The following is a 12957-nucleotide window of genomic DNA, read 5'->3' as shown; positions in this document are numbered from 1 at the left end:
TTACATTAATCCCTCAGGCCAAAGGCGGGGTGTAGGTCTTCAAGAGTGGCAATCGTTCGAATCGCCACACACCAAGTATGGTTATTTAAACGATTGAAAAATGAGATGGGTTGAATGCCCACCCTCATTCGCACTCTAATTTGCACGCAGCACACGAGAAATAACCACAACAAGACTAGTGACGACTAGACTTGACAAGAAGATAGAAGTAACCACTGGGGATTGCGGAGATATTGATGCATGCGAAGCATAAGAATTACATCGGTCCCTCAGGCCAAAGGCGGGGTGTAACTCTTCAAGAGCGGCATTCGTTCGAATTGCCACACACTAAGTATGATTATTCAAACGATTGAAAAATGAGATGGGTTGAATGCCCACCCTCATTCACGCTCTAATCTGCACGCAGCATACGGGAAATAACCTCGGAGACAATGATTCTGACGAAGAAAGACGTTGCATCCGATCCTCGTTGGAGAGAGAAAATGAGACTTCTTTTGGGGATTAAGGATACCAGGTATCGGCACCGTGGCATAAGGAGATTTGTAATGTAGTAACAGATATTAATCGGAGTTTGTAAGGACAACATTTTATGTGGGGAAGTATCATCGTCTTGATTGAATGTTGATTTGTATTATCTGGCTTATGCTTTGTATGCATGTTTGAATTTTTCTATGGCGTAATGTTCCATTTTGATGGATATGCTACGCTTTTGAGGATGCAATGTTATATGCAGTGAATACTATATGCAGAGTGCCAAATAAAGGCATTAGTGAGGTAAACACCAGGGAGAATCCCCTTAGTTTTAAGGACCATGTAGAGGTGTCAAAAGATATTGGACTTTGACTTGTAAAAGCACACTCTTGTTGTTGCCTCCCAGAACGTAGAATGACTTTGGACTTCTCACCATGTGCCTCTGCTTGGAGGATTTTCGACTTGAGGAGAGTCCCTCGATTCACCATGTCGGAGATGATAGATCCAGATAAGGAGACCAGGTTGGGAGAGTGGAACAACTCCCATGAGAAATAAACTCATGTGCTTGGGGAGAGGCCAAAGTTCCAGGAGGAATAAACTCCTATGATCATGGAGAGAAAATAAAACTCAGAAGATTGTGCCCCAAGATTCACGAACTACGAAGGAATTTCCCCCAAGGGATCCTTGGAGAGATTTGTCAAATCTCGACGTAACTGCCCCAGATTGGTTGAGCTCAAGAGAGATTCCTCGACATGATTGCCCCAGATATGTTGAACTTGATAGATATTCTTCGACTCGATTGCCCCAGATTGGGTACATCTTACTAGAATCCTCAAGCCTACATTGTTTTGAAGTCAAACAAACATGGAAACAACTTTACCACGCTCAACGGAGTCTTCAAACTCTTCCCTTCAAGGTAATCAAGGAAAGCATTAACTCTTCATGCCCAACGGAGTTCTTTGGATAAATTTCCCCTTGATGGTCAACATTTGAGATGATTAGCTTTTACTCCTCGGAGTTCTCAAGTCTCTTGTACTTCGATATGATCAAGTTACTCACTGATTCTCATCATGGTAACTTCCTTGATGTTAAGCACATTTTTTGTATGCAAAAGAATGTTAATTCTAAGAATGATAATTCTAATGCAAAGCCTATGTTAGTCTTGAAGTTGTAAAACTTTTTTATGAAATGAGGTTGCGACCTCTTGTGACCGAATCACTAGTTGACACAACCTCGATTTTTGCATATGGAAGATAAAGCAAACGTACGGTACCAACATGGATATGTGTCACGCTTCATTGGGAGTCAGTTAAATGCTATCTCATTGGAGTGCGCTTTCAAAGTAAACCCTACTTCAATTAGGACTTTTAAGGGTTGTAACTTGGCCGGGTTCACGGTTTTTAGAAAGCAAAGGATTTTTAGGCTCAAAGTTATTTGTACCCACCCCCTTCGTGATGTTCTCCATTCCTATGTTCAGTTAACTCGACACGAGTGTTCATCCCTCATAAGGAATTTGAAATGGTTGAGGAGTCAATGAGGTTCTTTGGACATGGCGGTCGCTCACCTTTTATTCTTCTGATTCATTGTCACACGACTTTGTTCTTGCTTGGCAATTTCATCATCTTTTTTTCTTTTGCCATTTTCTTTTCATCCTTTTTTATTTTCATTATTTTTTCGCCATTTTTTTTGCTCTCTTTTTTTTTTGAACAAGTCGTGTGACCTCGCATAGTCTTTGATTCGTTGGAGGTGATTGCGACTGCCTCGCTCCTTTGATTTGATGAAGGATTACCATTGTAGTGTTGACTTTCCTCAACCTTTTGAAGGATAACCATTGTTGTATCCTTAGATGCATGCCCTTCTGGTGAGTTTTGAACACTCGATCAAGTTAAATGAACACTACCCTGCCCCAAGGTTAAAATAAGGGTTTTTTATGATTATAAAAGAAACTCCTACTTCAAGGCCCAAAGGGGTTAACGAGGGTCTATCTCCCTTATATCTCCGGTGTTTGGGGATTTGAAACAATGCCTGTACATCCTCAGTAGGGTTTTTATTCAAAAACACATGATTAGAGATTTTTGCGTTTTTATTTTTCATCATTCTCCCTCAGCTTTTTGCCTAAGCAAGCGATTAGTAAAGTTGGTATCGTAATGCCAAAAAAAATTTTATGAGTGAAAACGAATGGATTGCTTCAAGACGAACATAAACAATGTATTTTTATTTTCATTCAGAAATTAACAAGTTTTTACATGCTAGCAATGCTTAAACAAACAATGAAATGTTACAAATGAGAATGCAATAAAGAAACTAAATGAATGCCATTGTTGAGGAGACTTGACTCCGTCTGGACTTATTGATCTTGAATACTTTTTGCAGTTCTTTCCAAACACTTCAGATTACTCCAAAAGAGAACTCTAACGAAGTCACCCATGAGTCGTAAACTTTTGCCTTGCTTTAGGGATTCGAGCAATGCGAGTGATGCAATGCTCAAGATAAGAGTACGTTTTGCTTATCCCTCGTGCGGGAGCCCCAAGCATAGTTGCTAGAGTAGTAATCGCCATCTTAAATGGAAAGAATCTTGTATGATCAGCAAACTCAAGAGGGCTACTTGTGGTGAAGAAGACCCAATACTAGAATCTTAATCAATTGTGATTCCAACAAACAAGGAAACGAATGGGCACAAGGTAATAGAATCACATCAATTTTTTTCTCATATTCTTCTTGTCTCTGTTAACTAGCAAGGCCACTAAGAAGGGAATTTTGAGAAAAGCAACCGAGATATGAAGTAGAACCTTGAGAATGAGAAGCGTTATGAAGAACACTCTTGATTACCACACGGAAGAAGATTCTGACGAAGTCACACAAGAATTTGTAACGCTTTTAGGGATTCGAGCAAAGCAATATGGCGCAATGCTTAAGATAAGAATACGTCTTGCTTATCCCTCGATCGGGAGCCCCAAGCAACTTCCACACATGTACAAGAGATGATTACCAATTTAACTTCAATGTCCAGACCATTCGGAGTGAGAGTAAATGACCCTTGCAGTTCTTGATATCAGGCATTAGGCACAAACCAACAACATCTGAATCAGTGGCGTCACGACTTTTTATGGCTTTCAATCTTTTCTCCAAGAGGTGGAACCTTTTGTCAGATTCAATACTTGGAAACTTGAAGACTTCAATGATGTGAATTCTCTTTACCAAGAATAGGAATCTCAACATTATTTCAAACATTATGATACATAAGACCTTCTCATGGGTGAGATCAACATTTGCATTTGGCCTCTGAGGAATTTGTCTCAATTCTTCTTGTCAAAGAGAAAAGGCTTGAATAACCTCCACACACTGATTCATGTCAGCTCCCATTTTTGTTCTCATCTCAGTCAAAACCCCACGGAGTTGTTCCATTGTTAATTTTCAAGCACATAGTGGTGAGAAGTCAATTTTGTTGTCGAAGCCAGTATCTGAGTAGAAAGGGCCCCCAAAAGCTTCTGAGAGAATTATGAAATGCATGATTGTATGAATGCAATGTTTCATTTCCAAGGGATCCTAAAGTCCTTTCACACTTTCTTGTTCTCTTTTGGAATCAAAGTCTCTCTTTTTTTTTGTATAGAAGATCTTTTCTTTTTTCTATTTTTCTCTACTTTTTTTTGAAATAGATTTTAGGATCCCCCACAAATAAAGTGGATAAAGCAATGATGTTATGCAATGCAAAAGCATGGGATCAAGGTCCATATAATCTTAGTAGCATCCGTACAATCTCTGGATAACTGATGAAACACCTCTGTACAGGTCAAATGTCACAGGATCAAAGGTTCAACGCCTTTTTGAATACCATAATATCAAGCACCATGAGAACAGACCAAATAAAGGTCCGACCTCAAATATGAAGAGCCAAAGGTATGTAGGAGTCAAGGTTTCCTGTCCCACCCCAATCTCACGGGTATGAAGTCTCGACACGGACAGGTGGTCCCTAATGGTCACTAGGGTCTACAGTTCCCACGGGGTACAAAGTGTTTGAGGCAACAAGCGTGCCAGACACAGTGTTCCATGAAAGAACCTCGCCCAGTTGTGGTACCCCATGTCAAACTCGATCATAGCAAGCGCTACGGGAGTCAACATGAGCATCCACGCTAATCCTAAGTATCACTGGCCTGGGTAGTGGGCCTTTTACCTCACAAAAAACCCCCACCTGCAAAACAAAGCAGAAAAATATGTGGCCCCCACGGGGACCCATAATATAGTCCAGATGCATGATGTGCAAGCAGAAATAAACATGATATGCAAGCAGAAAATAAACATGCAAACATATATACAAGATATAGACATAAAAAAATAAAATAAACACCCAATAAAATAAAACAAACAAAGGCTAGGATCGACTTGCTTAAGTAATCCCCAGCAGAGTCGCCAGCTGTCGCACGCTCGCGAAAAATGAACAGAGTCGCCACCAATATATTTATCCCATAAGGGAAAGGAATATCAGAAAACCTAACAAAGGAAGGAACAAGGTCTTGCGACCAGAGAATCAAGGTACGGGAGTCGGTTACGCGAGGGGAAGGTTTTAGCACCCCTCGCGCCCATCGTACTCGATGGTATCCACCTATGTTTGTTTCTATCTAAAGGGTGTGTACTATGTCTATGTCTACATGCGAATGAATGCAAAAGAAATACGGGGAAAAGAAGAACTATTTACAAGTGTGCTCGTTCAAGCCCCGCGACTTGATGCCTACGTATCCTTTTCAGGAATCAGAGCGTCGTAGTTTGGCTCCATAGTTTTGTTTGTTTTTGTGTTTTTTAGTTGGGCGGAGTTAACGCTCGCGCTCTTGCATAAGGGGACAGCCTAGGATGCCATGGAGCGGAGATAACAATGCCCTTAAGAAAGGAGAGAGAAAGAGAGAGAGAGAGAGTTTGAGTGTTTCGAGGAAATCCCTAAAGCAAGGGAAACTCGAGTTACTCTTTGGTTTGTGTTTTTTAGAATTTGGGAACTTACGCCTGAATGGGACCCTTAAGCAAGGGAGATCCAAGCACTCGAACATTCCCTTAAGCAAGGGATGTTCAAGCTTCCATTCCCTTTTTAAGAATTTTCACTTTGATTATTAGTGTTTTAAGTATTTTCTTTGTATTTTTTAATGGGATTAAAATTCAAGTATTTATTAGATCTTTTATGTTGCAAAAGAAAAAGAAACTAGCCTACGTAAACTAGCCTAATATGAATGGGAATTTCTACCTAATATTATCATGGTTTCTACCTAAGGTTAGGAATAGAAGAACATGGAAATCAAAGTCACATCCTGAGCAAAATTGAGTAAGGATACAATGGTACAAAATTATACACAAGCATGAAATAGCAAGTCAAAGACATAATGCAAAAATGAATTAAACATACTACTATTTATGAGTTTTTTGATATGAAAGGTTTCGAACTTCTAAATCAAGCAAAAAGAGGCTAATATTTTTTATGAACATTTTCTATGAGGTTTTAATGTAAGAAAACCCTAAAAGAATATAGCAATTAAACTATAAAAAAGCAACTAAAATCTATTTAGAAAGAAAGATGAATTTTATTATGTTTTTATTATCTAAAAATAATAGGAAAAAAACTATGTACAAAAAACTAATTCTACACATGGAATAATGGAGTCAGGGGGTTTACTAGTGAAATCCGTGGTGCTGAGAGTAATGAAGGCGCTGAGCCTAAGGGTGTTGGCCCAACAGAGTTTTTTTATTATCAAATTTTTGTAGCAAAAGGAAAGATTATGGGCCCAGGGGATGTGAACTTGAAACTATGGGTGCATGGAAACAGAGGTGCAAGGCCCATTGGTACAGGCCCAGGACTTGTTTTTCTTGCAGATTTTGTTGCTAGGAATGGTGTAACGGGCCATAAGGGGGTGAGAAAGAAATCAGGCCCAGAGGAGTTTTCATTCAGTCCATTAGGCGTTTTATTTTCAGATTTTACTAATTGAAAATTAAAGAATTAAATGGATAAAAGAAAAAAGGAAAATAGAGTCAAAAATGCGACTCTTCGACTTCTTATACTCTCTCTCGCTCTCGCATCCTTCCTCTCGCCGGAAATCGCCCTGAGGCGGTAGCAACGGCGGCGATGACTTCAACCATGAAATTAATACTATCTCCCGAAGCTTCTCGTCCTCCCCTACTCCTAACCGGTCCTCGTTTCTTCGAATCCCCTCTCAAATCCCTCTAATTCAAACCACAACAAAACCCTAACTCTAGCAAAAACGATATTAAATGGCGGCGGATGCGAAATCAACCTCGAGACCCTAGGGTTCTTATCCACCACCAAGAAATGCACATTATAGACTCAAAGAATGAACAAGAACGCGCAAACATGAAGGTGAAGGAAGCTTACCGGTGACGGAGATTCTTGGCGGTGCTCAAAGAGAAAAGAAAATACCAGATGCGACTCCGATCAGGTAATAGCTTCGAATTCTTTTATTGTTCGTTCCCCTTGATTCACTTCTTCTTCTTCTTCTTCTTCTTCTGTTTTCTGAGTCTTGCTTCGTATCGCTCTGTTGTTGTTGTTGTTGCGTTGAGTTGAGAGAAAGTGAAGATGGGGATTAAACCGAGGAAGGTTGCGAGATTGAAGGAGGCTAAGCTCTACTCCATTGAAGCTCAATGAGAGGTTTCAATGGAGTCTCTTGTTCTGAGCGTATAGTGGTGAGGATTGAGGGAGAGTGAGAGTTCTGAGAGTGGAGAAGGTGGAGTGAGATTGAAGTTGAGTGTGAGGGCGATGAAGAAGATGATTGAGAGAGGTGAAGGTGATGATGAGTGAAGGTTGAGAAATGGTGATGGTGAGAGATTGAAGTGAAGGTTGGTGATTGATGGATGAGAGGTTATGAGAGAATGGAGAAGGTGATGGTGAAGGGTGAAGGTGAGAATGAGCGTGTGTAGTTTGAATTATGGAGGGAAGGGAGATTATATAGAGATTGAGAGTGATTGAGGGCCCTAGGATCTGAGAATTTCTGTTAGAGAATTAAGGGTGGTGATTGAATCGGTTAGAGGAGGTTATGAGCTCAGAAAGTTAGTTATTGATTTCTGTTAGGAGTATGATGCTGAGCTGGATTTCAGTTAGGAATTGGTTATCTTTGACAGTTGGAGAATTGGTTGTTAGTTAGAAGGTGGTTAACTCTGTTTTTTTTCCTGTTAGCAAGTTATAGGAGATTGTTTGATTTGAGTTAGTTATGAGAATGGAGGGCTGAGATTGAATTAGTTGAGAATGTGAGTTTGTTATTTCTGTTGTTAGTTGCAGTGAATGTAAGGACCGACTCCAAGGCCTGAGTGTTGCATTCTGATATGTCTTTTGAACTGCCCTTTGAATTGGTTTTTGTTGTAGTTGTGTTTTCTTTTGAATGTATGATGTAACTTAAATATGGTATAGCTTATACTGAACTCAGGTTTTGGCTTCTTTTCTTTGCCCTCGTTTTGTTGATTTATGTTGATTGTTTTGTTGAAAGATCCCTGAACTGGTTCAGTGTGGTATATTGGTTTAGTGTAGCATGACGGTTCGAGTTCTAAGGGGTTTTTTTTGGTTTATTTTGGTTTAGTGTAAAATGTAGAATTTGTATGAAGAAATGTGGTTTTTGAACATGTTGAAATGCATATGTATATGGCTGTTTCTGGTTTTCTTTGGAGGTATCATGTATGTGTGGTATGGTTTTGAATTTGTGTGACTCTGTTTTGACTTATCTTGAATGCTGCAAGTTTATGGTTTAATGGGTAGTGCAGGGACTGTTTTGGTGTGGTAGTGATGGTAAATTAATACTAGCTGTATGAATTGATTCTGTTTTAGCTTCTCTGCATGCAGGTTCCTTGTGGCAAACTCCTGTTAGGTGTGGAATCGGTGCTGAGCCGGTGGAGGTTCTCGTATGCTACTGCTGAGTTGTGTTATGTCGCAAAGTTTTTGGAAAGCATGATGGAGATGGAATAGGACTAAAGATCGTAGAAATTAGATTATCAGTTAGACTTAGGCATTAAAAATTCTCCTTGCAATCTATGCCTTGTGGTGTAATGGTTTAGAATTTGGACGGTAAATGAACATTTGCAGCTTGTGTATTTTTCTTATATTTTTTGTAATGAACATGGGTTTGTGAAGTAGGTTAAGAACGAAAAACTACAACAATTTCGTACGGTTTGTAACGGTTCTTTTTGTAATGATTTGGACTTTGAAGTCATGTGAGGATTTATATGTATGGAATTCCCTTTGATTTTCTTTTTGGATGAATGATGGTTGTGACTTGCAAAGTTGACCTATGATGTATGGGATGGTGGAGTGGATTCATGTGACTTAAAAATGTAATGAAATGGTCCTTTTCTTTCAAACTATATTTGAATGTTTTTTCCTACACTTTTCCCATTTGATTTTCAGACCTTTTCCTCATCTTGCAATACTGGCTCACATATTATCAATGAGGTGAAAGCTCAAGACCTCTTGGTATGGTCATTGGCCAAAGAAGTCAACCTTCTATGGTTGACTTTGACCAAAAAGTCAAAGTTTTAGTCATTGGCTTTCCATTTTGAAAATAGTCCAGTATAAACTCCAGATGAATGCATCCACACTCTTTCAATGAAGCTTTAAACAAATAGCTTGTACCCCAAGTAACCTGATGAACCAAACTTTGAATGGCGATGAGTGACAACTGAGACCTTGAAGTGATGAACCACAGTATAAACCCTAACCTCACTGATGTTCCTCGTACATAAACCATGTGATCAAGTACTTTTCAAAAGACTAAATTGATCTTCTGATCTAGTAACAAGCACCTTTTGCAGAAATAACTAAGTCTGTGGCAAGGCCTATATGAGACCTTAATTCACTCCCTAGTCCCTTGATCCCATACTTTAGGTGTTTATTCAATGCATGAATGTGTAGTTATGCAAATGACCTAATGGAGAGATGCAGATGAATGCAAAGTCTAAGCCAGTTAGCAATAAAGGGTAGGACAAATTTGGGGTATGACAATGTTGTGTTGAGATGTCTCAACATTTGGAATAACATGTCGTATGAGATGTCCTATATAACAACATATGAGATCGTGCTTGAACTAGAGTGGATAAGTTAAATCAGTTATGACTTAATAGTCACAGATATATTCAGTGATATGATGCAATCATATAAGGCGTTATATGTTTAAAAGGTCAGAAGAATCAATCAGAATATTTGAAGAATATACAGCTTTATATAGTTTCCAAATAAGGAGATATTCTTGGAAGCTAAGAAATTGAAGACCTTGTTTGTAGCAGAAGTTACTGCTGATTTGTAACAACAAATTAGCTGTGATTGTAGTCCCGAATCCAGTTGGGTATAGGATATAAAAATAAGGATTTGTAACCTAGTTTGATACGGCTCAAGATGCATCATGTGATTCTCGAAGCTGTGAAGCAAGAGAAGTAGTGTTCACCTTTAAGCCTATAGACAAGATGTGTATGGTTCTTGGAGGAAGCTTTGAAGAAAATCTAAGTTATTGTTCTTAGTCAAGTGTCTTGGCTAGGTATTGTCAAGGAAGTGTCTCTTCCTGTTGTTTAAATATTTGTTACAGGGTTGTAACAGTTATGTATCACTAGGGAGTGAACGGAGGTTCTCTTGTCTTAGATGGAGTTCTAAGATAAAGGTTGCATGGGGTAGTACTAGAAGAAAAAAACACTTGTTAAGTCGGTTAAAAACGACTTCTTAAGTCGGTTCCGAGCCTGACCTAAGAGTTGCCGACATAAGAAGTTTTGACTTCTTAAGTCGGTTTTGGACCCGACTTAAGAAAATTTTATTAAGTCTGTTAATTTGCAACCGACTTAAGAAGTATAGGCTTTTATTTTGTACCTAACTTAAGAAGTTCCTTTCTTAAATCAAATACCCGACGGGCTTTTTTTTCCACTCCCATTTTACTGCAAGCAATTCTAAGGAGCCTCTACAAAGCGGCTTTACGGAGCAAATCTAACACCATACTGCAAAAGTATCAAGTGGCAAACCAACAATTTCAACAATTCATAGGAGCAAGTACAAGAAGCATTATTCGATTCATAACTAAATTAATTCTAAGGAACACAATAGCCACTTGTTAAAGAAACAAAATTTACATATGACTTCTCTTAGTTTTAAGGAGCAAAACAACAATAGTTACAACATTTCAAATGAGCAGGCACATCAATATTCAAGGAATCTAGTGAGCAGAATTTAAATCATAAACCTGACAGTTTGAAGGAGAAAAGTCTATGACATCTTTTTCATAGTTAATACATCCATTGTTCTTACAAATGGTAGATAGCCTAAAACCCACCACTTATATACAATGACTATATTAAGATTGACAGTAGCTTCTCGATGTACACCTTCATGTAGACATCAATATCTGGGCCAGGCTTGATGTCTCGAGATTGACAGTAGCTTTCTTATGCATCTCCAAAGTAATGTGTTCACTATTGTTAGCCGAAGATGTCTCGGGATTTTCCTTTTCGTCAGTAGAATTCATCTCCTAAATGGGAGGAGGGGTTGCAATGTTCATTTGTGAAAAAATATTTTTCGAGAGCCTTCCCTTCATCTCCCAATGCTCTTGACACAAGGCGCACCAATGCAAGCGGCAGTGTATACAACATGCATTACAAGATGAATTCTGCAATCATATGTTCCAATCACAATTACAAGGTGAAAGAATTACATTTGAAAGTTTTAGTTCGTATGTTACAACCATAATAATTAACAAGTTTCTTACAACATATTGTGAGTAATATAACCATATGGAGTCACTTATTAATCTCATTTTTATGTCTCTTACATCTAGCATTCTTATATTAATATTCTTATTAATATTCTTATAACTGACAAATGACATACCTCCTGCAAATTTGTTTCGAAGATTTTACCAACTTCTTTAACCAAATCTTGCGGAACTTGCTTTCCATCCATATCAAAGAGATCATAGCTGTAAAAAAAATTATGAACTTCAAATCAGAAGTCACATACCCAATAATCTATTCCCAATAATATATCCATACTTCCCATTGCCAACCTATAATCTCTTTCCATCTATACAATAAGTTTACATTCAGTTTGCATTCAAATGTGAGAAACGAAATAATTTTGTTATAGATGAAATTACAAAATCACCTTTCAGATTGCAGTTCATGCCAATGCCAACCTATAATCTCTTTCCATCTATGAAATAAGTTTACGTGAACATGTTCCGTCTGTGAAGCAATGTTCCTGTCAAAGTCTTTGATATAACAGAATACATAACATCAAGAAGAAAATAAGTATGCAGAACAAAATACTCATCAAAAGTTTTGACGCCATCTCACTAGCTTCAGCACTGTTATGACCATCGAAAACCCTTAATTCCAACTACAGTCTCCCTGATCCCGATCGGGCCTGCTCCAGCATCAAACACATAGAATCAGCAATAAATCTTCTAATGAAGCCTCTGGAACACAAAACATAAAAGAAATTAGAATAGTTTTTCAGGATGAAATGCAAACGTCGAGGAAATGGAGAGTGCGATAATCTTGTGATTTTTGTCAACCCTGGAGCATCGAGGACTGGTAACACGTTGTAGTTTGAGGAGCAGAATCGTAACTGAAGAGTCTCCAACGGGGGCATTTTGGAGATTAGAACACCGCTGGAGCACCGCCGTTTTTGCAATCCGTCAAGCATGTGGATGAACCTCCGTCAGTGAAGGGGGTTGTGGTGGAAAGAAGAAACCCTAAAACGAAGGATAGGTAATTTGATGAGATCCTTCTAATCATGTATAAAATTCAAGTGCCGAGTTTTTTTCCAAAGATTTCAATTGCACCAAAGCATATAGTTAGGTCAGGGCCGAGGAAGGAAGGTCATGACGATGATATCATGTAGAAGAAAGGTAGAAGAAGATATATGAAATCCAATTTTATTAAAAAATATTTTATCGATTAAATACTGAAAATAAAAAAAAAGGAAAATTTTGCGTCTAATTTTTCTTAACTTTAACGTACAGGGTTCGATTCCCTAACCTTTTGAAATTTAATATATTAGAAGTAAATAAGATTTCTTAAGTCCGGTGGTTGATACCCCGACTTAATAAATAGACTTCTTGAGTCAGTTACTAAACACACCCGACTTAAAAAATTTAATGCAAATTATTATTTTTTATTTAATCTTTCTTAAGTCAGTTTTAAATGCACCCGACCTAACTAAGTTACAAATATTTACGGAATTGCCACCGCATCACTTCTTAAGTCTGGTGGCAGGTGAACTGACTTAACAACCTCTGCTAAAAATATATTTTTGTACTAGTGAGTGACTAGGTAAACCAGAGGTTGTTTATCTGTATACGAGAGGTTGTTTATCTGTAAACGAGAGGTTGTTTACATAAAATAGTACTACTGATAGTGGAATCTTCTTCCTGACTTGGTAGCCCTCAGAGTAGGTAGTTAAACCGAACTGGATTAACAATCACTTGTGTTCTTTACCTTTCAGTACTGCGTGAAATTGTTTATATCTTGCCT

The 12957-nt window shown here is 38.3% G+C and overlaps 1 long non-coding RNA gene across 2 annotated transcripts; it reads right to left on the bottom strand.

Moving 5' to 3' along the window:
* Positions 1 to 10630: 10630 nt before the first annotated feature.
* On the bottom strand, positions 10631 to 12316 carry LOC131639216 (uncharacterized). 2 transcript variants are annotated; one of them, XR_009294905.1, is made up of 4 exons: positions 11953 to 12316; positions 11585 to 11845; positions 11312 to 11399; positions 10631 to 11090 (listed from the first exon to the last, which is right to left on the bottom strand). It is a non-coding gene; the product is annotated as an uncharacterized LOC131639216 (long non-coding RNA). The 2 variants fall into 2 exon arrangements; XR_009294904.1 differs by having other exon boundaries at positions 11585 to 12316.
* Between the last annotated feature and the right edge of the window lie 641 nt (positions 12317 to 12957).

The sequence above is a fragment of the Vicia villosa genome, unplaced genomic scaffold (assembly GCF_029867415.1).
Source record: "Vicia villosa cultivar HV-30 ecotype Madison, WI unplaced genomic scaffold, Vvil1.0 ctg.002563F_1_1, whole genome shotgun sequence".
Taxonomy (NCBI): domain Eukaryota; kingdom Viridiplantae; phylum Streptophyta; class Magnoliopsida; order Fabales; family Fabaceae; genus Vicia; species Vicia villosa.
Note: the sequence above shows the minus strand (reverse complement) of the source record. Positions and strands in the feature narration are given on the sequence as shown.